The sequence below is a fragment of the Heterocephalus glaber genome, unplaced genomic scaffold, assembly GCF_053883595.1.
Source record: "Heterocephalus glaber isolate CG9 unplaced genomic scaffold, H.glaber_assembly_v1.0 deba00001613, whole genome shotgun sequence".
Lineage (NCBI taxonomy): Eukaryota > Metazoa > Chordata > Mammalia > Rodentia > Bathyergidae > Heterocephalus > Heterocephalus glaber.
In genome coordinates, this window is record NW_028258384.1 from 34,609,831 (window position 1) to 34,632,356 (window position 22,526).

Here is a 22,526-nt window from a genome sequence, read left to right on the forward strand (position 1 = left end):
CATATCTCTCTTTTCTCCATAATATATGCATAAAACTGTATCAGAAACCAGATGAAGCTTTCTTTTTGTTGATTGTAATTGGGAGTCACAGAATCAAAAATCAAATGAAACTGTAACTATGATCCATATTTGGCAATAAAAATAAGAACAGAATAAACATCTATGTAAGTATTACAAATGGTTGAATGAGTCCATACAATCCTTGGAATGGATACGCAATCTATGCAAAGATGCTTACCTAGTGTTTGAGTTTCCAGACTGCAGGAAAAAGTAAACATAGCTCTATTTGGGATGAATTTAACCTAAAACTAAAAGACTTGTTGGGAAAGCATAGAGTACTTAATTTGCTACAATTTTGTTTTCCTTCTTAAAATTTAGAAGGACAACTTGAAAATGATTTGTGGCATCAGCCCCTTAAAAAAGCTTTCTAGAAAACTGGGATTGATGCTGCCTTTGCTGCTCAGAACATTCTCCTGTCTGAAGAAGAATCATAAAATTTAGGTTAAATTCCCTGCTCCCATTTTCTAGCTATAGGATCTTGAGACAGCTAGGCTTTGTCTTCTCATCAGCAAAATGGCTTTGTCTTCTCATCAGCAAAATGGGGATACAACTTGCTCTATTTCCTGGGTTGCTCTGAGCATCAGTTTAGGCATGTATGCAAAAAGGAGCTGCACATTCATTCTATCAAGAAAGTTTTGCTTTGGAGGCAAAACATGAATAATTACACTCCAATAAAAAACCCTCCCATTTGCTGAGCTTATAAGTCAATAAGCCCTTAAATAAGGGCTCACATGGAGGAGGTTTCAGTAGAAAAAGACTGAATAAAACAAAGAGCAGAATTTAAGTAGTGAAAGGTGGGGAAAAATTGACTGTCTAGCACAAGATTCTCATTATAGTTTTAAATGATTAAACCTGCACTATTAAAATATGTGGTTTATTTTTACACTTGATCTTAGCCAAAAGGCCGAGAAGCGATTGTGGTTTATTTTTAAATGCATGGTTTAATTACAACGCAGAGAGAATCTTTTGCTTTTCATTTTTCTAGCAAAACATAGCCATGGTTTAGAATGAAAATCACAGTAAAACAAGACTTGCCAGAAATTCACTTTACAGCAATTTTGCTATAGTGTATTTATTCCATTAGAGAAGGCATAATTTTAGCATTTTTCTCTGAGATAATAAATTACTCATCATTGATATACTATACAACCTTTGCTCCAGTACTGAGCTGGTATGAGATGATTGCTTTTGACTTCCCTGATTCTCTGATGAGAAGACATCAGGTTTTCAGAATTGAAGGTAACAGGGAGAAATTAAGCACTGCTCCTTAAATAAGACAAGGGTAGGGTCAAAGAAATTCCCTGTAGGGACTCACCTGCCGAACAACTCAGTGAGCTCTGAGAAGAAAGGGCAAAGAAAAGAGGGGAGTAATGTATTCACACAGTCTCTGTGCTGTTCCCATGCAACCTACACTCTTGTATTTATCTGGAACGAGAAGAGCATTCATATATGTATCCATGAATGTAAGGAGACACACATGCCCAAAGTTAGACTCTGCTAATATGGTAAGGCTGGCTGGCACTCTGGCATAGCCTATCATATACTTCCCAGCGAGTAGTGGGTTTGCATTTAAGAAGATGGGATGACTTTTTTTTTTGTATTAAATTCTTTTATTGGTACATTGTAGGTATACAACACAATTACATTTCTCACTGGGAATTGTACCTTTATGTAATGCATCTTGGTTCTTAATTTTTCTCCATTCCTAACCCTCCCTTCACACCCTCCACCCTTCCCTATTTACAAAGACTTTATTTCCATTTTTTCCATTTCTCAGCATTTTTTCCTTTCCCTTCTTTCCTTTCCCCTGCCCCTCCCACTACCCCTACCCCTTTGAACCTTTTATTCCTATTTTACATTATCGATTGTTCATTCTAATCATTGCTACATTTTAGGTATACAATATAATGACATTCATCATTGGAAATTTGTACCTTTACATAGTCTCTCTTGGTTCTTATTTTTCACCCTTGCCCAGCCCTCCCTTCAACCCCTCCAGTCCTCCCTATTTACAAAGATTTTGTTCCTATTTGTCCATTTTCTCATATTAATCCCATTCCCTTCTATCCTTTCCTCTAGTCCTCCCACTTCCTTCCCCTTTGCCCCTTTTCTTCCTATTTCACATTAACTATTATACTTTTAGTCCTTATTTACACTTTCAGTTTCTCACACCAGAGAAACTATTCGATATTTACACATCTGTGTCCTATTTATTTCACTTAAGAGTATTGCCTCAATGTGCATCCACTTAGCTATAAATGTCTCTAATTTCTCATTTTTTATGGCTGACTAGTACTTCATTTTATAAAAAAACCACATTTTCTTTATCCAGTCTCCAGTTGATGGGCATTTGGGCTGTTTCCAAGTTTTAGCTATCACAAACTGTGCTGCTATGAACACGGGTGCACATATATCACTGTGGTATGATTCTTTTAATTCTTTGGGGAAGATCCCCAGCAGTGGAATAGCTGGGTCAAATGGGATTTCCAGTCCTAGCTCTTTGAGGTATCTCCATACTGATTTCCACAGTGCTTGCACCGGTCTACACTCCCACCAGCAGTGGAGCAGGGTTCCTCTTTCCCCACAGCCCCGCCAGCATTGGTTATTGGTTGACTTCATGATAGCAGCCATTCTTTCTGGAGTGAAGTGGAATCTCAGTGTTGTTTTCATTTGCATCTCTCGAAAGACCAGTGATGTTGAACATTTTTTCATGTATTTATTTGCTATTTCTACTTCTTTGTCTGAGAAATGTCTGCTCATTTCAGATGCCCACTTTTGGATTGGGTCTTTAAATTTGGGAGGTCTGATCTTTTTAAATTCTTTATAGATTCGAGATAGTAGACCTTTGTCTGAGGAAGAGCAGGTGAAGATTTTTTCCCACATTGTGGGTTGTCTCTTCACGCTGCTGGTGGTTTCTCTTGCTGTGCAGAAGCTTTTTAATAAGAAGAGATCCCATTTGTTGATTGTTTATGCTAGTTCACGGGCAACTGAGGTTTTGTTCATAAAATCTTTTCCTCCAGTGATGTCTTCAAGGGTGCTACCTAACCTCTGTTCCAACTGGTTCAGAGTTTCTATTTTAATATTTAGATCTTTAATCCATTTTGATTTTAGTTTAGTGCATGGTGAGAGATACAGGTCTAGTTTTAATCTTTGGTAAGTTGAAGCCCAATTTTTCCAGCACCATTTATTAAACAGGCTATCTTTCCTCCAGTGAGGGTGTTTGGCTCCTTTGTCAAAGATGAGATGGCTGAGTGTGTCTGGCGTTGTTTCTGCATCTTCTAATCTGTTCCACTGGTCCTCAAGCCTGTTTCTTTGCCAGTACCATGCTGTTTTTATCACAGTAGCTTTGTAGTAGAGTTGCAGGTTGGGGATTGTGATACCCCCTGCCATGTCTCTGTTACCTAGAATTGCTTTTGCTATTCAGGGTCTCTTCTTGTTCCAAATGAATTTTTGGATTGTTTTCTCGAGGTCTATGAAGTATGCTGCTGGGATCTCAATTGGAATTGCATTAAATCTATATAGCAGTTTTGGAAGTATGGCCATTTTCACTATATTAATCCTTCCAACCCAGGAGCAGGGGATGTCTGTCCATTTTCTGTTATCATCTTCAATCTCTCTTTTCAGAGTGCCATAGTTTTCAGAGAAGAGGTCTTTGATTTCTTTTGTTAGGATGATTCCTAGGTATTTCAGTTTTTTGGATGCTATTGTGAAAGGAATTATTTGCCCTATTTCTCTCTCAGTGAGTCTGTCATTTGTGTAGAGGAAAGCTATTGATTTTTGTGTGTTGACCTTGTAACCAGCTACTTGACTGAATTTGGTTATTAAGTCTAGAAGACTTTTGGTGGAGTTCTTGTGGTCTTCTATATAGAGTATCATGTCATCTGCAAATAATGACAATTTGACTTCTTCATTTCCTATCTTTATTCCTTTTATTTCTTTCTCTTGTCTAATTGCCATGGCTAATGTTTCCAGAACTATATTGAACAAGAGTGGTGATAGTGGACATCCTTGTCTTGTTCCTGATTTGAGTGTGAAGGATTTCAGCTTTTGAGCATTTAGTATGATATTGGCTGTTGGTTTTTCATAGATGGCTTCTATCAGTTTGAGGTAGAGACCATCTTTTCCAATTTTTTGTAGGGTTTTTTTCATAAATGCATGTTGGATTTTGTCAAATGCTTTTTCTGCATCTATGGAGATAATCATATGGTTTTTGTCCTTGCCTCTATTGATATAGTGTATTACATTAATTGATTTTCGTATATTGAACCATCCCTGCATCCCTGGGATGAATCCCACTTGATCAGGGTGTATGATCTTCTTGATGATCTTCTGCATTCTGTTTGCCATTATCTTATTAAGGATTTTTGCATCTATGTTCATTAGTGAGATTGGCCTATAGTTCTCTTTTTCAGTTGGGTCTTTCTCTGCTTTGGGGATCAAGGTGATGCTTGCTTCCAGGAATGAATTTCAGGGTATTGCTTCTCTTTCAATTTCATTGAAGAGTTTAAACAGTAGTGGCAGCAGTTCCTCTCTAAATGTCTTGTAGAATTCAGCAGTGAAGCCATCAGGGCCCGGGCTTTTCTTAGGTGATAAGTTTTTAATTACATTTTCAATTTCCTTGGTTGATATTGGGTTGTTCAGAATTTTTAGGTCTTCTTCATTCAACTTTGGTAATTCATATGTATCTAGGAATCTGTCCATTTCTTCTGTGTTGTCCATCTTAGTGGCATATAGGTTCTGGAAGTAGGTATTGATGATCCTCTGGATTTCTGCTGGGTCTGTTGTAGTTTCACCCTTTTCATTCCTAATTGCATGGATTTGGACCTTTTCTTTCCTTTTTCTGACAAGGATGACTAAAGGTTTGTCAATTTTGTTGATTCTTTCAAAGAACCAACTCTTGGCTTCATTGCTTTTTGTATCTTTCTCTTAGTCTCCATTGCATTGATTTCTCCTCTGATCTTTATAATTTCTTCCCTTGTATGAGCTTTGGGGTTGTCTTGCTCTTCTTTTTCTAGAAGCTTGAGGTTCAGCATCAGGTTGTTTAATTGGGATCATTCTGTTTTCCTAATATGTGTATTCACTGCTATGAATTTCCCTCATAAGACTGCTTTCATTGTGTCCCATAGATTCCGATACGTTGTATTGTCATTGTCATTTAATTGAAGGAACTGTCTGATTTCTTCTTTAATTTCCTCTGTGACCCATTGGCTATGCAGAAGTGTGTTGTTCAATTTCCACGTGCTTATGAAATTTTTTGAGTTTCTTTTGCTATGGATCTCCAATTTCATCACACTATGGTCTGATAATATACAGGGGATAACTTCAATTCCTTTGCACTTACTTAAACATGTTCTATGTGTGAGTATGTGGTCTATTTTGGAGAAGGACCCATGTGCAGCTGAGAAGAATGTGTATTTTGATTTTGTGGGGTGGAAGACTCTGTAAACATCTGTTAAGTTCATTTGTTCAAGAGTTCGATTGAGTTCTAGTATTTCATTACTTATTTTTAGTCTAGTTGATCTATCTATTTGTGACAGTGGGGTGTTGAGGTCCCCCACTATAATTGTATTAGTGCATATATGGCTTTTCATGTCCGTTAGTATTTGTTTTATATAGTTGGGTGCACTAGTGTTTGGTGCATAGATATTTATGATTGTCATCTCTTCCTCTTGGATTCTTCCCTTTACAAGGTTGTAGTGTCCTTCTCCATCTCTCTTAGTTAGTGTTGGTTTGAAATCTACTTGATCTGCCAAGAGGATAGCTACTCCTGCTTTTTTTTGGGTTCCTGTCGCATGGAGTATTGTTTTCCACCCTTTAACTTTCAGTCTATGAGTTTCCTTTTGAATTAAGTGTTTTTCTAGTATGCAGCATATTGTTGGATTTTGCTTCTTGACCCATTCTGCCAGTCTATTTCTTTTGATTGGTGAATTGAGACCATTAACATTGATGGTTATAACTGAAACATATTGACTTGTCATTGCCATGACGTTTTCTTTTTGGTGGGGTCTCCCCCTTTACATTTAATTTCTTGTCATGCCAGATGGGTTCATTCTGCTTTGCTTCCTGGGGTTGTGATCCTCAATGTCTGTTCCTAGGCTATTGTGTAAAATTCTTTGGAGTGCTGGTTTGGTATTCACGAAGTTCCTAAGGTCCTCTTTGTTATGAAAGTATCTTATTTCTCCATCCATTTTGAAAGATAGTTTTGCAGGGTACATCAATCTGGGTTGGAGGCTGTTTTCTTTTAGGGCTTGGAATATGTCACTCCAAGCTCTTCTTGCCTTGATGGTTTGTGTTGAGAAGTCTGCTGGGATTCTGATGGGCTTTCCTTTGTATGTGATTTATTTCTTTTTTCTGACTGCTTGGAGAACTTTGTTCTTCTGTTGTGTTTCTGGAATCTTAACAATTATATGCCTATGTGTAGATTTTTTTTGATCAAGGCTATTTGGAGTCCTATATGCCTCACTTATCTGTATGTCAAGCTCTTTTCCCCTGCTTGGGAAGTTTTCTGCCATTATTTCTGTGAAGAGATTTTTTATGTCATCTCCACTCTCTCCTGTTTCTTCATTGAGCTCAATCAGTCTTATGTTATTCTTTTTTGCATCATCTAGCAGCTGCTGGACTGATTTCTCATGTTCCCTTATAATTTTGAAGCAATTTTTCTTTTCCTGGTCAATAATTGCAATCTTATCATGTATGTCTGAAATTCTGTCCTCACATTGGCTCATTCTGCTGTGTAGACTTTCAATGGAGTTTTTCATGTCCTGGAAATCTATTTGCATCTGTTTTATGGATTCCATTTGTTTCTTATGTTGGGATTCCATCATGTTCCTCAGCTCCTCTCTAGATTTATTAATCATGTCTTGCTCTAAGGGCACAATTTCTCCTGTTATCTGAGAAATTACTTCTGATTTCATTTTTTCCAGATCCCCTTTTGTTGCCAGTTCAGTGGGTCCAGGTGGTTGAGTATCAGAGGGTTCCATCTCATTTCCCTTTGGGGTTGCTGTAGGTGATCTGGAAGTCTGATTTTGAGACTTATTTACATGTTTTCTCATTTCGACTGTGGCGGGGGGCTGTTATCGCCTTCATGGATTACCTCCTGTGAGCTGGGTGAGGTGGGACAGGGGCCGGGAGCAGCAGTAGGGATGGTGACCCAAAAGCCCTTTCCTGTGGGCTGGGAGCAGCCGGAGGGATGGTGGCCGGGAAACCCCTTCCTCTGGACCAGGAGCAGTGGGATCGTGTCTCAGAAGCCCCTCCCTCTGGACTGGGAGCAGCGGGAGGAATGGTGACTGGGAAGCCCCTTCCTCTGGACCAGGAGCAGTGGGATGACGGCTCAGAAGCCCCTACCTCTGTGCTGGGAACAGTGGGACTCAGTACCTTGGTCTGGTGGTCTGGTGTCCTCTGCGCCTTGGTAATGTGGAATCAGGTGGCTGCCTGTCTGCAGTGGGGTGATTCGGTGTCTTCCGCATGACTCAGGACCTGGGTAGGGCGTGCACAGACCTGCCTGTCTGCAGCGGGCTGATTCGGCATGTGTTCCGCGTGACTGGGGACCTCGGCAGGGCGTGGGCTGACCTGCCTGTCTGCAGCCCATTCCCTTCTATCCTTTCCCCTAGCCCTCCCACTTCCTTCCCCTTTGCCCCTTTTCTTCCTATTTCACATTACCTATTATACATTTAGTCCTTATTTACACTTTCAGTTTCTCACACCAGAGAAACTATTCGGTATTTACACATGTGTGTCCTATTTATTTCACTTAAGAGTATTGCTTCAATGTGCATCCACTTAGCTATAAATGTCTCTAATTTCTCATTTTTTATGGCTGAGTAGTACTCCATTTTATAAAAAAACACCACATTTTCTTCATCCAGTCTCCAGTGGATGGGAATTTGGGCTGTTTCCAAGTTTTAGCTATTACAAACTGCACTGCTACTAACATGGGTGCACATATATCACTGTGGTATGATTCTTTTAATTCTTTGGAGAAGATCCCCAGCAGTGGAATAGCTGGGTCAAATGGGATTTCCAGTCCTAGTTCTTTGAGGTATCTCCATACTGTTTTCCACAGTGGCTGCACCAGTCTACACTCCTACCAGCAGTGGAGCAGGGTTCCTCTTTCCCCACAGCCCTGCCAGCATTTGTTATTGGTTGATTTCATGATAGCAGCCATTCTTTCTGGAGTGAGGTGGAATCTCAGCGTTGTTTTCATTTGCATCTCTCGAATGACCAGTGATGTTGAACATTTTTTCGTGTATGTATTTGCTATTGAAGATGGGATGACTTACATTTTCCCTAGCCTTCCCTATCTCTCCCTGTATACAACAGTCCCTCTGGACAAGTAAAGCCATCTGCACAGAAACACACAGGCCAAAAAGAATTGGGAAGGGTGTCTGATGGGCAAAGGCTCCACATTGCTGATAACTTTGCCTTTTTACATGCCTTTTGGATGTTAAGATTAAATCAGGCTCTATGTACAACAGGAAAGATGAGCCATGGAAGTAGCACCAGCTGTAGTAGAGATGGCAAGTAGAAGCTCCAGAGTTATTAGTGGCATTAGGAATAAGAACTACAAGTATGCATTGGAAAAGAGCTTCAGATTTCAAAGTATTTTCACATCCAGGACTCCATCACAATAACCTTATCTTAAATATGCTAGAGAAAGTAATTGAGGATCAGAGGTTAAATAACTAGTCCATGGCCATATAGCTTATGGCAGCAAAGCCACATCTTCATGGTCCCAGTCTAGTGGTTCTACTGTTACTACTTTTTTTATTATAAAGAGATGGGCTAAATCTATGTCAAAATTTTTTCCTAAAATGTCTTGTAACTTCACCAAAAATCCTGAATCTGGAACATATTAAATTCTCTTGATTTTTCCCTTCATCTTTCTTATTGCCCAGTGGTACCCTTATTAATCAACAAAGTATATGTACAAAGTACAAAGAATTCAAATTAATCTATTTGATCCTTTCATAACTCATCATTGCAATAAATATTCATTGAGTGTCTATTATGCATGAGCCATGGTGCTGTATGTTCGGAACATAGAGATGAATGTATAATGGGCCTTACCCTTGAAGGACTCTCAGTCTAAGTCAGAGATAATTTATGCTCACATATGAGTACACTGTAACATAGAGAAGGATGGAAGGGACATGATTTTGAACCCAAGAAACATTGATGATTTGCCTCGAACGTACAGGAGTCTTTTTTCCTCTAAAGTAGAGAGTGAAGGAGGATGTGTAAAGAAAAAGACCCAGTAGTTATCAATCAATCAATCAATCAATCAATCAATAAGTAAGTAAGTAAGAGAGAAGTGGGGAAAGTCTAGTTTAAAATGAGCTGAATTTTTTCAATAAACAGGAAATAAGGTCAAGGTAGAGAGGGGAGGGAATTGAATTGAGGATGACTGGAAATGGCCAGAAGATGTTGTAGAGGATATGGCAGGAATTCAATTGTTATAAAAGTGTGAAGGTTTGCCAAAAGGCACTGAGAGCTCAGCTGACACTGGAGAAGATTTTACATATATATATATAAAACATTCATCAAACAATGGTTGGCAGCCTGGGAACTGGAGCAGGCAGAGTAGGTGGTGGAGTTTTCCAGGGTAGGGCATTGGATACATCAGAAGTACTAAGGGTGAAGCTGAGGCTGAAGGAAGAAGGACAGGCTCAATAGGAGGACAATGAGAGCACCAAGGAAATAGCTGATCTTGGGCTCCATGTGGACAGTGAGTCAGATGGGAGCTAGTAATTTTACTAGAAAATTTGGCCTCTCTCAAAGTGAGAAGTCTGAACTACGTATGAATATAAATTATGTACAGCATTTAATTCTTGAATCATTTCTTTTAAGACAAATCTGGAGAGAAAGAGAAAGACAGGGAGAGAGAGGGAAAGGAAGAGGGGGAGGGGGAGGGGAGAGGAAGTGGGGAGAGGGGAAGGGAGAGGGAGAGATCTGGAGATCCATACCTGGAGAAAATCCATAAGACTATTAGCATTGTCATTCCACATCTACCCTAGACGGAACACTTGGTCTAATATTAAATGTTAGAGCAGGTCTAATATTTAATATTCCAATGTTAACTCAAAATGAGATAGTCTTGGCTGCAGCAGAGATAATGGTGCTAACTCCCAGGTTACAGCTAATGGCCTGCGTGAGGAGGAAAGCAAGTGGCCCACATGTTCATGCTACATGGAAGACTCGAGTTTTTTCAGAATTCCTCATCCTCTGTTCCTTCCCCATTACCCCATTATCATCTACTTTTTGGTTACAGCTCACTTTGCCTGATTGTTCCCTTTAAATTAGAAGCAGAAGAAACACTTTAAATAACTTAAAGTCAATTGTCTGATCCCTAGAGAAAGTGGAGCTAGGGATATATCAGGAAACTATCCTGAATCTAGGTGGGAATTTGGGGATGGAGGGCATGGAAACTGGAAAAGGAATCAAAACAGGCCAAACCCTAGGACTTGTGGAAGAAAAAGGCCAGTCTTGGAGCTTAGCCTGAGAGGGTTAACCAGGCAGGAGGCCCCATGTCTCTGTAACCTCCTCTTCCATCACAGCCTTTTTCATTTTCTGGTTTAATGAGGATTTAAAAAGCTTCTAGATCTGGTGCTGGCAATCTTTCAGAAAAAGTTAACAGAGTTTTCTATACTGTTAAAGTCCCAAATGAAGCCTGCCACAGCCAGGAGTAGCAACAATTGTGCCGTACAGCTGAGTGGAAAACGAATCTTCGGGGTACTTTCATCTACTAGGCTTTGAGTGCTTCAGGTTCTTTGGACAGATAAAGCAGTTAAATCACTTCTCTTGACTTGCTGATCAACAGAAAAGTTTCTTTGTTAGTCCAGTTTCAACTGGTCTCCAGAACCCAGGAGAAAAAAAAGAGGGGTTGGTATATTTGGGGAGAGCTCTGTGTCCATCTGGGAGAGCAAAGCTCTCCTAAAAGCAAAATGAAGGGACACAATTAGGGGGAAGGTGTTAACTGAGTTATAGCAAGGCTAGCTTTCAAGGAGTTTTGCAGGTAGGCTGATCTGGGGCACCTTTCCCTTAGGCTCCTACGTAGGTCTTCTTCCTTATGTTTTCTGGACTGGTTGCTTTCCTTTTGTCTTCAAAACAAGCTCTTGTCTGCCTAACACTAAAAAAAAAAGCCATTCCTCTGACTCCCTGATTTCCATTTCTCACAAACTACCACCTCATCTTTCTACCACACTTCCAGAAAAAAGTCTTGCCAGACTAGCCAAAGCTCACTGCCTCCACTCTTTCCCCTCCCACTCTCTTCAACTACAGGCAATCTGAGCCTACCAATTCTTCTCTTTTGAGAATACTCTCTGGAAAGTAACCAGTGATCTCTGCTAAATTCTAATCCCATATAGTTTCTTTGTAGCATTTGTCATTGACATTTTTTTTTCTTCTGAACCTCTCTCCATAACTTTCACTGCACTGTTCCATAGGACCTTCAGTCTTTTGTCCTCTCACAGTCCACTTCATTGCTCCCTTCCATTCTGCCCAAAGGCTTTTGCCTCTGTCTTAGTGATTTCATTCACCACCTACAACTTGTAACACTTCTACAATAAAGATAAGACACCACATTATTCACGTCTCAAGTCCTACCAATTTCCCAAGTTCTTTTCCACAGCACTCTTAATGTTAGCATTAGGAACCAATAACCAATGCCTTTTTCAATTCCTCATTAGCTCTCATATGGATATTGACAATAGCTTTTGGAGTTCTCTCTGTATCCAAACATTGCTGCAATTCCTCTAACACTGTGTGGATAATAATCTTCCCAGATTGGATCCTACTGCTTCCCTGCTTAAAAAATTACAAATCAATTCCTATTACTTTCAAAATAAAACCCAAACTCCATAGTTAGGCATTGAAAGCCCTTCACCATTAAGCTCTTATCTGTCTTTGTAGACTTATTTTCCACTAAACACCACTACTTGCCTTTGACTTCAAATATAACAACAGTTGCTTGGCTGATACTTAAACCTATCTTACATTCTCCCACCACCTGGCTCTTAACTAAGTTGTTAGCAGGCCAAAAATGCCCTTCTTTTCCAGAACACTACCAAGGTTCTACCATCCTTCAAGGCTCAGCTCAAATCTGACCCCTTCCACACTTCTCAGATTTCCCTAGTTGGACTTAATATGTTCCTTCCAATATCACTTAAAACTGGGGGGAGGCACTTAAGTAAAAAGAGTGGAGTTAATCACACCCCTCTCAATTCGTGAATATCACCAGATATCACCTTTTATTTTATTGTTTTCCGTCATCTACATTACCATGGCCATATCTATCCCCTCTCCAGGTATTTTCTCTAATTACTAAGTCCAGGATATGCATGTATCTAATTTGGTTATTGTTGTCATGTGTGTGTGTGTGTGTGTGTGTTTAAATTGATGTAGCTGTCTTTGGACTGTTTTTTTTTCAAAGAAATAAAATTTATCTTTCAACATAAAGATAACACAATTTTAAATTTATATATACCTCAAAAACAGACTGACAGAAGTAGACAAATCCACAATCACTGACAGATTTTAACATATCTTTCTAAGTAATTGATAGAACAGAAGACAGAAAATCATTAAAGATATATTAGACTTGAAGAAACTTGATCTAATCAAACGTATACAGAATACTGCATCCCATAACTGTACAACACGTATGTTTTTCAATTCTACACAAAACATTTACTGTGTAGATTACAAATTGGTCCATAAAGCATATCTCAACAAATTTCAAAGAACTGAAATCACAAAGCATGTTTACTAATCCTAATCTACTATATTCAGTTGTAGCTCAACTATATATCAATTAAAATTGTTCTAAAAACTAATTTTATTTAAGATGGTAGAATCTGTATATATCCTTTTGAGGTATTGGGAAGTAAATTATCTATTCCCTAACAAATTTATAAAGAAAAGCAAATTGTAGATAATGACAAAAAATCTGTAAAATAATTCACATCTTTAGTTTATATGATTATCAAAAAAGTTCATTTTGAATAGTTGTCACCAGAACTCTAAAACATGATTAATGATAGGAAAACTTCTAAAGTTCTAAAGTTTAAGCAACAGGAAATAAAACAATTGAACCTTTAAGCAAGTTTTCTTATAGCCACCATCTTACCTACTTTAGTTAGAGTAAAAGATTCTGGATTAAAAAATAAAACTTCTATGCCCAAGACAAGCCCCGTAATAATTAACATTTAATCAATTGAACATGTAAGTAAACAAGACAAGTTGATGCAATGTACTTCATAACAGTAAATTACTTAACATAAATCCAAGCAAAAGTAGTTTTCTTATATTGTATTACAAAAAAACAAACCCAGTATGTTAGATAAAATTTTAAGAAAACCTAAATTGACCCATAATTTCTTCCACCCAACCCAAGCAGTTGGATTTCAGAATTAACCACTTTCCAGTTTGTCCAGTGCAGATGTATTTTTTCACATAGCTGCAATCATTGCATACAAGTTTGTACTTTTTAAACTTTGTTCAGCATACTCCATGTTTTCATTCATTTTAATTACACCTTTTCTAGAGTATACATAATACTACTTCCCGCTGAAGTATTATATTAGCCATTCAAATTAGACATTGGGGTTATTTCCAAGGTTTGATATTTTGTTACTACTGGCTGAAATTAAAGCACAAGGCCTGTAATAGCACTTGATAACAACACCAGCAGTGGGTGTTGACTTTTCTAAAAAAGGGAGTAACACTTTAAATTCAATCTAAGTATCTAGGAATCTGCCCGTTTCTTCTGTGTTTTCCATTTTATTGGAGTAGAGGTTCTCAAAGTAGGTATTGATGATCCTCTGAATTTCTGTTGGATCTGTTGTGACTTCACCTTTTTCATTCTTTTTTTGTTTTGTTTTGTTTTCTTATTTTTTATTAGTGCATATTAATTATACAGAATAGTGGGTTTCTTTATGGTGTATTTATTCATATATATATATATATATATATATATATATATGCTCTGATCTCATCCACCTCATCATCTCTGTTATCTTCTATTCCTCCAACCACCTTCTTCTTCTATAATAATTTTTCTTCTATTTTCATATCATCTTTTGACCCCTAGATTCTGCCTGTGAGAGAAAATGTGATCATAGTCTCTCTGAGTCTGGTTTATTTCACTTAATTTTTTGATCTCCAGTTCCATCCATTTTCCTGAAAATGACATATTTTTGTTCTTCTTTGTGTTTGAATATTACTCCACTAGTGTATATATATATATATATATATATATATATATATAGTGTATATATATGCGTATGTATATCACATTTTCTTTATCCATTCATTCATTGATGAGCATCTAGCTTCCATAACTTAGCTACTGTGAACTGTGTCACTATAAATGTAGGTGTGCAGGAATCCCTATAGTATGCTAACTTTGATTCTTCTGGGTGTATACCAGGAAATGGAATACTTGGGTTGTGTGGTAGTTCTACAGTATTTTTAGTTTTTAAAGGAAACTCCATACTGATTTCAACAGTGGTTGTGCTAATTTACATTCCTGCTAACAGTGTAGCAGGGTTCCTTTTAACCCTGCATCCTCATCGGCACTTACTGTTTTTGCATTCCTTTTTTTTTTTGTATTAAATTCTTTTATTGGTACATTGTAGGTATACAACAACATTTTTCATTCTTAATTGCATGTATTTGTGCCTTTTCTTTCCTTTTTTTGATAAGGTTGGCTAAAGGTTTATTGATTTTATTTATTCTTTCAAAAAACCAACTCTTTGATTCATTGATTTTTTGTATTGTTCTCTTAGTCTCCATTGCATTGATTTCTGCCCTAATCTTTATAATTTCCTCTCTTGTGTGAGCTTTGGGTTTGCTGTGCTCATCTTTTTTCTAGGAGCTTGAGGTTTTGCATTAGGTTATTTATCTGAGTTTTCTCTGTTTTCCTAATATGGGCATTCACTGCTATGAATTTCCCATGTAGAACTACTTTCATTGTGTCCCATAGATTCCTGTATGCTGTACTGGCATTTTCATTTACTTGTAGAAACTGTTTAATTTCTTCTTTAATTACTTCTGTGACCCACTGGTTGTTCAAGAGGGTGTTATTCAGTTTCCATGTATTTGTTGGGGTTTTGCAGTTTCTTATGTTATTGATCTCCAATTTCATCGCACAATGGTCTGATAATATACAGGGAGTAACTTCAATTCTTTTTTTTTTCTTTTTTCTTGGTACTGGGGATCGAACTCGGGTCCTTGCACTTGCGTAGCAGGCGTTGAAACCACTGAGCTAAATCCCCGGCCCCTCAATTCTTTTACATTTACTTAGATATGTCCTATGAGCTAGCATGTGGTCTATTCTGGAGAATGAACTGTGTGCAGCCGAAAAGAATGTGTATTCCCATTTTGTGGGGTGGAACACTCTGTAAACATCTATTAACTCCATTTGTTCAATAGCTTGGTTCAGTTCTAGGATTTCCTTGTTAACTTTTTGTCTAGATGATCAGTCTATTTGTGATAGTGGGGTATTGAGGTCCCCCACTACAATTGTGTTAGTGTTTCTTTGGTTTTTCATGTCTATTAATATTTGTTTTGTATAGTTGGGGGTATTTGTATTTGGTGCATATATATTTAGGATTGTCATCTCTTCCTCATGGATTGCTCCCTTCACAAGGATGTAGTGACCATCTTTGTCTCTCTTAATTAGTTTTGGTTTGAAATCTACTTTGTCTGTAAATAAGATTGCTACCCCTGCTTTCTTCTGGGTTCCTGTGGTGTGGAGAACTGTTTTCCATCCTTTTACTTTCAGTCTATGAGTTTCTTTTTGAGTTAAGTGTGTTTCTTGTATACAGCATATTGTTGCATTTTCCTTTTTAATCCATTCTGCCAGTCTATTTCTTTTGATTGGTGAATTGAGGCCATTAACTTTGATGGTTATAATTGATAGATATTGATTTATCCTTGTCATGATGTTTTACTCTTGTTGGCTCTTTTATTTCTTATTTTTTTCCCCTTTCCCTTTAGTGTCTTACCTTGCCTGGTGGCTTCCCTCTGTTGGTCCTCATGGAGTTGTGACCTTCATTGCTTTTTTCCAGGGTATTGTTTAGAATTGCTTGTAGTGCTGGTTTGCTGTTCATGAAATTTTACTAGAGGTCCCATTTGACCCAGCTATTCCTCTGCTGGGTATCTTCCCCAAAGAATTAAAAGAATCATACTACAGTGATATATGTGCACCCATGTTCATAGCTGCACAGTTTGTATTAGCTAAAGCTTGGAAGCAGCCCAAGTGCCCATCAACTGGAAACTGGATAAAGAAAATGTGGTTTTTTAAATAAAATAGAGTACTACTCAGCCATAAAGAACGAAAAACTAGAGTCATTTATAGCTAAATGGATGCATATCGAGGCCATACTCTTAAGTGAAATAAATAGGACACACATTTGTAAATACCAAATAGTTTCACTAGTGTGAGAAACTGATAGTGTAAACAACAGTTAAAATGATTAAAATGAATAACTGATAATTTGAAATAGGAAAAAAGGCCCAAAGATGAAGGAGTGAAGGGAGGGGAAGGGGAAAAGAAAAGAGAGAAAGGAAAAACCATGAGAAAAGAAAAAAAATAAAATGAAATCTATGTAAATAGGGAAGGGTGGAGGGGGTGAAGGGCTTACAGGTAATGGGGAAAAAATAAGAACCAAGATATATCATGTACAGTACAAACACCCAGTGATAAATGTAAACGAATTGTATACATAAAGTGTACCAATAAAATGTACCAATAAAAGTAATTAAAAAAATTCAATCTAAGAACTTACCCCAGAAAAATTCCTCATGATTTACAGAATCTGGGAAATCTTAGGATTTTTTTCTTACTACGGTGGATGGTAATAGCTACACATCATGAAAATATACTAATGTGTAAGTCATAAAATAATTTTATATCTTTTTAAAATCCCCATGTTCTGTTTAAACATTCTTAAAATTATCATATTCAAAGGGCCATAATTTCATGAACAGAGAGCAACTTAATTTAGTGTTAAATTATGAGTGAGAGATGGTTAAAAAGCAACCCAATTATATGATGGCAAGTAAACAACTAATTGGGCTTTGAAGTCAATCTTTTATTTCCCTCTTCCCGTCTCTATGTTTTCTTAACTGTTTCCTCTGTGTTTGTGAGTATTTTAAAGGTCTATTCTGTTCTACATAAAAATCAACCAAACCTCACTCATTCTGTAGCTCCTTTCAGGGAACCTCAAGATCCCTCTTCCCCTTTTTAGTACTGGGGATGGAATCCAGAGCCTCACACATGCAGGCAAGTACCCTACCACTGAGCTCCAGCCTCAGCCCAAGATTCTTTCTTAAACTGCCAAGTCTTAAAGAATTGTAACTTTTCCTCAATATCTTGCTCTGTGCCACTGAACAAGCCATTCTGAATGCCATTAGTGTTCTGCACCTGTTAAATCCAAGTCATGTTTGTAACCTCAGACCACCATACAACCTTCACAACCTTGCCTCCCACATTTCTGATCACCGTGTGTGTGTGTGTGTGTGTGTGTGTTCTGCTCAAAGTCTGTCCTCAGCAATACTTCTCTTCAAATACTTATGCTTGAGTATGTCAATTATTCATACAGTAACTACAGATGGATCCAAAATCCTTAATTCCTCTAGCTTCTCCTCAAAGGACTGGATCTCTATTTCCACTCTACTTCTAGATTCTCTAAAAGAAAATCCAACTTAATATGTCAAAAGTCAGTTCTATCCATCTCCCCCACATTAATTCACCCATCATGGGAGAAGACAGACATATAAGCAATGATGACAATTTTATGATCTCTTAAATTTTTTTTCTCCAAATATGGTCAACAAGTAAAATCTTTCATGAAATGGTGGTTTTGGAGGCCAAGACCAGTATCTGTGTGTTCATCTTTGTTATTACACACTCAAAGAAAACCTTTCTTTTAATGAATCATAACAGTATTTTAGTGAATATACTAAAAAAACCCTAAGTCTCATAAGCAACAAGTTATTCTAGTAATTGACTACATTAATGAAAAATCTCTCATTCATTCCTTCTCATACATTAGTACTCTTTCTATTCTCAGTGTGTCAAGTTACTGTCCTCAGGGCAGATTGTTTAAACAAACCTTTCAGCCCAGATTTCATTCCTTCTGCCTGAATACTTTTCAACAAATTTCCAAAAGTACTTTGTAAAAAAAATCTCAGTTTCTAAACAATATAATACACATGATAATTAGTTTTTCTCTTGTTTTACTTTACCCTCTTCCATCTTCAATTTCCCCTAAGCATAAGCTACCTGAGGACATCAACCATATTTCACTCATCTGTCCTGTAAGGCATAGTGCACAGAAAATGCTAAATAAATATTTGTTGAACTGAGAGAATCCAATTAATTGACTGAGCTATAAAGCAAAAAATAATGTTTTCACATTGTTTATGGAACTTTAAAAAATCAAACACTGGAGGAATAAGAAAGTAAATTTATTGAATGATGAAAAACTAAAGTGACAAGAGGTATGGATAGTAAACAATAATCATTAAGTTTTACTGGAATTCTAATTTTTTCTTTTCACTTTTAAGCCAAAACCCATAAATTTATAGACTATTAGCTAGTTGCTTGTTGTTCCTTCAACAAAACTGCATAGTCTAGCAGCTGCACAACATTAAATATCTACATTTTTGAAAAGCCCTGAAAGTTTAATTTTTGTGTTGACTTCAAAGGCTAATGTAATCACCTGCACTGGTCAGATTCAGAGTTTCTTTTTCCTTTTCTGCCACCCTGGTACTTGGCTAATTCTGCTTGTAATGCTTTCACTTTAGATCTTTCTTGTTCTAATGCAGCATGAAGTGAAGTTACCTGTATAGTTAGCTCATTCTTGATACTTTGTGATTCATCAACTTGCAGAAGTATTTCTGCTTTATCTTTCATTTCACCTTCCTGAAGCATTTTCAGTAACTGTGCATTTCTTGTCTTTACTTCTTTATACTTTGCCTCCCATTGAGTGATCACATTTTTCAGCTTCTGGATTTCAGCATCTTTCCTTTCAAGTTCCAACTTTAGTCTTTCAATTCTTCCATCTTTAAGAACCACTTCCTTGTGTTCATGAGCTGTACAGTTATCTGTTCCATTATATTCTGTAAGCTGTTCTCTTCTTTTATCTCTAATAAGAATTTTATGAACATCATCTTCCAATCTATTGAAGAATCCTCCATCATGTGATAAAGTCTGGGAAGAACTCAATTCCACAGTCTTTTTACTAATGCAATCTTCAGATTGGAAATCTTTTAGTGAAACTGTGAGAGGTTTATCTCTTCCTTGATGATTCTTTCATCTTTTTTATGCATAATCTTTGAATGAGTTGAAGCATTTTCAGTATTTTCATACTCCTTTTTGTGCTCTTCATATTCTAATTTACTTAGCAGTAATGCCTTCTCAAGATCAGCTTCAAACATTTCAGTTGTCAGCTCTTCATCTCTTTGTCTCCATTCTTGCCAGTTTTCACCTCGTGAATCCTTCTGTACGGGGTTTGACAATGGAAGGTCCTGATGAGCATTACAAATAGCATGAGAGGATTTCTGGGGAATCTTCTTAAAAGCAAGATTCCTAAGCTCATTTGCTTCACTCTGTTGCTGGTCTTTCTTTTTTCTTCTTTTTTCTCTTTTTTTCTCATTTGCAGTTGATTTGCTTCCCATAGTTTGAGACTTTCCAGTATTCCAGCCTTTCCCTTTTCCAGGCTCAGAATCAGAACCACTGCCATTATCTACTTGTAAAAGGACAAAACGAGAGGCTGTAGTGGGAACAGAACTAAGTACTGCTGAGGCCATGGTACAGATTTTTATTTTCAAATGCTTCTGTCAAGAATAATTCCTTAACCCCAAGAATCACAGCTGTCCTAAACTGCAGACACCCAGTAGATAGTATTTCCTCATTCCCAAAAGACAGCCCAATTCAACTGCAGGATGTGACCGATGCTCCAAAACATACTCGCAACTACACACAGGAAGACCGGGGGCTGGGCGATACCCAGCTCAGGCAGCAGCTGCTTCAAACTGGGCCTTTGCTCAGCCTCGTCCTCCCCAGAAGGTGGCCACTCTGGGCGTTGGGACTCGGCGGGTCAGGAGGTGGCCTGTCTTTGGACTGTTGATCTCATTCTATTTCATATTTTTCACAAGAATATCTTTAATATCTATACTGCTATTTGCCCAAATACTTGATTGCTTCTAACCCTTGTGTAACATTTCATAGCATATATTTACCACAATTTACATGTGCACACTTTCAATAATGGACATCTAGTTTGCCTCCAATCATTTACACAAATGATTCTGTAATAAATACATGGTTCTACAATAAACATCCTCATAGATGTCCTTTTTTTCAGTATTAGGGATTGAACCCAGCACTTTGGACTGAGGTATACCCTCAAACCTTTTATTTTTTTATTTGCGCCTAAGCTGGCCTCCAGGATATATATCCATGGGTGAAGTTCCTGGATTGAAGGAATATATACTACAATACATAATTATTATCAGTAAGTACCATTAGATCGCTTTTCAAAAAGTTATATCAGTTTATACCTCCACCAGCAATATACAGGAAATCCCCTTTTCCTCAAATGCTCACACAAACACTCAGTATTATCTGACTTTTTACTTTTGGTCAACCTGGTGAGTGTGGCTTCATAGCTCATTGTTAATTTGTATTTCTTTGCACAGAAACAAGACCAGTCATCTCTTCACAGGATTTTTAGCCAATTCAGGTCCCCTTCTTTGAGCTGTCCAATCTGCAAATATGCTTTGCCCATTTAACTGCTGTGTTTTCTGCATTTTTCTTGTTAACTTACCAGAGTTGCTTAGATATTATAGGTATTAATGGCTTATCAGTTTTAGACATTGCAAATATATTCTCCTAGTTTATCGTATGCCTATTAACTTTGTTGATGGTGTCCTTCATTGATTTAAATGCCTTAAGGTTGATGCAGTAAAATTCATGTCTTTTATAACCCTATATTTGGTGATTTGGAGTATTATTTAATAAGTCCTACACCATTTCATTATAAGGAATTACTAGCATATTTTAATTTTGTCTTTCACATTTAGGTTTTAAATCTACCTAGAGATCACCTTTGTTTTTTTTTTAAATTAAATTCTTTTATTGGTACATTTTAGGTATACAACACATTTACATTTCTCATTGGGAACTTGTACTTTTACATGATCTCTCTTGGTTCTTATTTTTTCCCCATTCCCTGCCCTCCCTTCACCCCCTCCACCCTTCCCTATTTACAAAGACTTTGCTTCCATTTTTTCCATTTCTCATCATTTTTCCTTTCTCTTCTTTCCTTTCCCCTGCCCCTCCCACTACCCCTAGCCTTTGGACCTTTTCTTCCTATTTTGCATTATCGATTATTCATTCTAATCATTGGTACATTTTAGGTATACAATATAATGACATTCATCATTGGAAATTTGCACCTTTACATAGTCTCTCTTGGTTCCCATTTTTCACCCTTGCCCAGCCCTCCCTTCAACCCCTCCATTCCTCCCTATTTACAAAGATTTTGTTCCCATTTTTCCATTTTCTCATATTAATCCCATTCCCTTCTATCCTTTCCCCTAGCCCTCCCACTCCCTTCCCCTTTGCCCCTTTTCTTCCTATTTCACATTACCTATTATACATTTAGTCCTTATTTACACTTTCAGTTTCTCACACCAGAGAAACTATTCGGTATTTATTCCTGTGTGTCCTATTTACTTCACTTAAGAGTATCGCCTCAATGTGCATCCGTTTAGCTATAAATGTCTCTAATTTCCCATTTTTTATGGCTGAGTAGTACTCTATCTTATTAATAAAACCACATTTTCTTTATCCAGTCTCCAGTTGATGGGTATTTGGGCCGTTTCCAAGTTTTAGCTGTTACAAATTGTGCCGCTGTGAACATGGGTGCACATATATCACTGTGGTATGATTCTTTTAATTCTTTGGGGAAGATATCCAGCAGGGGAATAGCTGGGTCAAATGGGACTTCCAGTCCTAGTTCTTTGAGGTATCTCCATACTGATTTCCACAGTGCTTGCACCAGTCTACACTCCCACCAGCAGTGGAGCAGGGTTCCTCTTTCCCCACAGCCCCGCCAGCATTTGTTATTGGTTGATTTCATGATAGCAGCCATTGTTTCTGGAGTGAGGTGGAATCTCAGCATTGTTTTCATTTGCATCTCTCCAATGATAGAGGTCACCTTTATATGTGATATGGGATAGCAATCCAACTTTATTTTTCTCCACAGAGCAATGTTTTTTAATATTTGTAAGATCATGGAAACAAGAGAATATGACAGCACATTCTCAGCATAATGTGGTGAATTGGTGGGGCTTCTCATAGCCAGAGGTGGAGGTCTCTAGACTGGGGGCTCTGGACACTTTAGGTCCTGGCTGGGCATCCTAAATGTCAAAAAAAATCAGTAGCTCCATATACT

The 22,526-nt window shown here is 37.6% G+C and overlaps 1 protein-coding gene and 2 pseudogenes across 5 annotated transcripts in view; all 3 read right to left on the reverse strand.

Annotated features, from left to right (window-relative positions):
- The window catches only part of Col4a6 (collagen type IV alpha 6 chain), a 416,524-nt gene that overhangs the window by 105,225 nt on the left and 288,773 nt on the right, over window positions 1-22,526 (reverse strand). The window lies entirely within an intron of this gene.
- On the reverse strand, window positions 835-976 carry LOC147822550 (U2 spliceosomal RNA; annotated as a pseudogene).
- Window positions 18,564-20,296, reverse strand: LOC101720030 (G kinase-anchoring protein 1 pseudogene; annotated as a pseudogene). Its single transcript, XR_015445606.1, has 2 exons — window positions 20,036-20,296; window positions 18,564-19,975 (listed from the first exon to the last, which is right to left on the reverse strand). The product of XR_015445606.1 is annotated as a G kinase-anchoring protein 1 pseudogene (transcript).